The sequence below is a fragment of the Chrysochloris asiatica genome, unplaced genomic scaffold, assembly GCF_000296735.1.
Source record: "Chrysochloris asiatica unplaced genomic scaffold, ChrAsi1.0 scaffold00001, whole genome shotgun sequence".
Taxonomy (NCBI): domain Eukaryota; kingdom Metazoa; phylum Chordata; class Mammalia; order Afrosoricida; family Chrysochloridae; genus Chrysochloris; species Chrysochloris asiatica.
In genome coordinates, this window is record NW_006408519.1 from 16,114,412 (window position 1) to 16,118,445 (window position 4,034).

General features: G+C 36.0%; 1 protein-coding gene across 2 annotated transcripts in view; it reads right to left on the bottom strand.

Moving 5' to 3' along the window:
• The window catches only part of CSMD3 (CUB and Sushi multiple domains 3), a 1,928,297-nt gene that overhangs the window by 1,291,978 nt on the left and 632,285 nt on the right, over window positions 1-4,034 (bottom strand). The gene's annotated exons all lie outside the window — the stretch shown is intronic.

Consider the following 4,034-nt stretch of genomic DNA (forward strand, 5'->3'; position numbering starts at 1 on the left):
TATTTTTTAAAACACTCAGGCATATATTATAATGTATACCACCAAAGGGCACATTCTGCAAGTCTGCCTCCTGGCCATCATCTCTTAGTCCCTCTCTTCCCATGAATCTAGAGTCCTCATTTGCTCCCTTTCTCCACGTCCCCATGTCTGCCTCCATCTCTGGTGTCACTGCTTCTCTGGGTAAGGTCTCGCATCAAGGGAAAAGAGGTGCTCTTCTCCCATGATGATCCTAGTGTCCTTTGTTTCTAGACTGTAAAATTAACTGCTCCCCATTTTTAAGCACAAAACTTCTACCTTTACAAATATGACAGTCACAATTTGTCATAATAACAGTTACTCATTATTGAATCATAAGAATCTCATCCCCATTTCTTTTAACCAGACCCATCTAGAAAAAATGAAAACTATCTAGTGGGGACTCTTTCTTCCCCCACATACTCTTAAACTAAACTCTCTCTTGAAACCTTGTAAGCCAGTCACTTTGTTTCTTTATCACCCCCTCATTTTAAGGAGCTCTGGTAGCATAGTGGTTACAAATCATCGTGCTGCTAACCTCAAGGTCAGCAGTTCAAAAGTACCAGCGGGTCCGCAGGAGAAAGATGAGGCATTCTGTCCCCATAAAGATTTATAGCCTCAGAAACCCTGTGCAGGGTCACTATGAGTCAGAACCGACTCCATGGTACTTAATAACAACAACAACATTTTAGGTAGCCAATGTCTAAGTTTCCCATTGCTATTTATCCTGTGTACAGAGGGCACAGGATTCATACTTGATGTGAAGACTCCTTCTCTCTCTATTGGTATTTAGAGTTACTACCTCCATGAATATAGGTCAAGTTCACCAAATTGTAGCAAATTACCCTCGTTTCCTTTATAAAAATTGTTTTGTTCTTTTTTTTTTTCATCTTCCTCTAGTCGAGTTCTGATTATCAAAACATCAAGGCTAAGTCAAAAGGGTACCAGCTGCAATTTTGGGTGTTCTTGTGCATCTCCCCTCACTTCATATCAGCTGGATGCTTCACTGTCATCTATAGCCCTCTGTGGCTCTGTCCCTATCCATAGGTCTCACCACACTATGGACCAACCAGCCTTTCCTCTTCCTCTCGCTCATATCCAGGTCAACAGGAGTCTATGGAACTTGGTTGAACTCAGACCATTTCTTCATTGCTGCCTTTCCCCCTTTTCCACTCACCAGTAGACCAATGTGGCCATCAGCAAGCTTACAAGCCTGCTCATGTGTTCCCTTTGAGTTTCATTCTTAGAGGGCACATTGACAGTATTTTAAACATCAGTGGTATACCTTCTATCATCACAGCAACAAGCACACCACCACAGTATGACAAACTGACAGATGTGTGGGGAAACTGGTTTTAGATTACTTCAATTGTCATTATTTTCATTTATTGAAGACTATGATATAATGTTGATTTTTCATTGGTAAAGCTTACAAAATTGACTGCGATTCCTTTAAGAGACATGGATATAATTATATTTTGTTAACTATATAAATATTTAATCTTAATATTATTTTTGTGTTTGTATATTTATAGCCACAGCCTCAAAAATGTCATGTCACCTTTGTTTAGATCAAACAATTGATTATTTATAACAACAACAACAAAGCAGGGCACGGCAGAAACCTAAAAATCATGTTGAATGAAATTCCCAGTAAGAAATGCAAACACACTAAGAAAAGATGTGAAGGTAATTTAATAAAGTGTTTGAGTTATGGAAAGATACCCCCCCAAAAGATGCTATGGAATTAAGAGTAATATTTCCCATAGAATTCATATTTTCTTTAGAAATCTTCTACCTTGTTAAAATAAAAAGGAGGGGGGGGGTGGATATTTGAGTTTAGTGAGAGATGGTGACTACTGTAGGGACAAAGTCATTTTATTCCATGGTCAACGCCAACGGAAGACAAAAACAAGGACATCTGAAGAGAAAAATGAAAACTGTACAAGTGGCAAAGGGGAGGGGCAGAGAATAACCAACACACTTATCAATATGTTTCCTAGTTAAATATAACAAAGGTGAAAAACTAATGACAACTGAAGAAAATGTCTGAATATAGAATACTTATGTTGTAGAGCATTTAAAGCAAGATATTTTCAAAAGGAGAATGAATATAAGAAGAATCACAACAGGACAAAGAAAGCTTATCTCTAGGTTTGTTTTTTTAAACTAAGAAGGCATTCAACAAATAATGGGCACATACCTTCTATATGCAACAACTCTATGTGCTGGGAATTTTTCAGTGAACAAAACAAAGACAGTGCCAGCTTTTACATGCTAGTAAGGAAGTATCATCTAATATACTAGAGAAAGGTTTCAACATACAAGTGAAAGTTGAATAGTGAAAAAGGAAGACAGAAGAAGCATTAATGTATATGAACAATGGTGTTTATAAACAGTATTGAATATGACATGGATATAAAAAAACGGAAAAATCAGTCTTAGAAAAAATAGGGAGCTTCAAAATTAGTTGAAAAAGGAAATAAAAGATAATGGAATGTTTCCATAAAGTTTTCAAAGCCCTATCCTATCTTTATGTTTGTATTCACCATACTTATTTAATTTATATTCTGAACAAATAATATGACAAGCTGGGTTTTATGATGAAAAATGTGACATCAGAATTAGATGAAGACTAATTAACAACCAGTAAGATATAAATAACACAATCTTATTTTCCACAAGGAAAGAAGACTTGAAATACTTACTGAAAAAGATGAAAGAATACAGTATAGCATATGGATTATACCTCAATGTAAAGAAAAAAAAGATCCTTAGAACTAGAGCAGTAAGCAACATTATGATAAATGGGGGGGGGGGAATTAAAGTTGCCAAAGACGTAATTTTTCTTTTATTCACAATTAGCATTTATGGAAGTAGCAGTCAAGAAATCAAATGAGGCAAAAGAGCTCTTTAAAGTGTTAAAGAGCAAAGATGTCACTTTGAGGACTAAGATCTACCTGATCCAAGTCATAATATTTTTTTATCACCTCAAGGTTCAAATTCACCTGCCATTCGTCAAAACTCTACACAGCTTCTCTATGAGTAGGAACCGACTTGACAGCAATCAACAACAACAAATGCACTTAAAAACTGGACAATGAATAAGGAAGACCTTAGAAGAATGGATGCATTTGAATTTTGGTGTTGGTGAAGCCTACTAAAATTACCACGGACTGACAGAAGAACAAACAAATCTGTCTTGGGAGAAGTATAGCCAAAACGATCCTTAGAAGAATGGCAAGACTTTGTTTTTCATACTTTGGACATGTTGTCAGGAGGAAAAGGACACCATGTTTAGTAAAGTGGAGGGTCAGTTAAAAAGAGGAAGCCTCTTAATGAAATGAACTGACACAGTGCCAACAACAATAGGTTAAAACATGACCATCATTGTGGGGATGGCACAGGATCTGGCAGTGTTTCGTTCTAGTGTGCCATGAGTTGGAACTGACTCAACGGCACCTAACAGTAACAACAACTTTAAATGTAAATACCTATATTGACATTTAAATATACATATTTGACCTTTAACTCAAACTGATAAAAAGAAGAAAAAAAAAAACTATAGGTATTATGCTGACTTTTTGACTCTTGATATTTATAGTGGGGGTTATGTGCCGAGGAGTCGGTTCCAACTCACAGCGATCCTGTACCGGGTTTCTGAGGCTGTATAAATCTTTAAGGAGAGAAGTCTCATCTTTCTCCCACAGAACAGCTGGTAGTTTTGAACTGCTGACCTTAAGGTTCACAGCCCGATTCATAACTACTATGCTACCAGAGCTCCTTTTGAATTGAGAGTGTTGAAATAATTGTATTATGGTATTTATTCAATGAACATTCTCAATTAAAAAGATTTGCTAGAATTATACCATAAAAATGTCTGAAAATACATCTTTGAAAATATATTCTATTTTTAGAAATGCATTTAGAAAACTCTTGAGGAACTAAGTTATAGTTAGGATGAGATATAATACAGGGCTATAATACATGTAAATATAATGTTGTTGTTGTTATTAAGT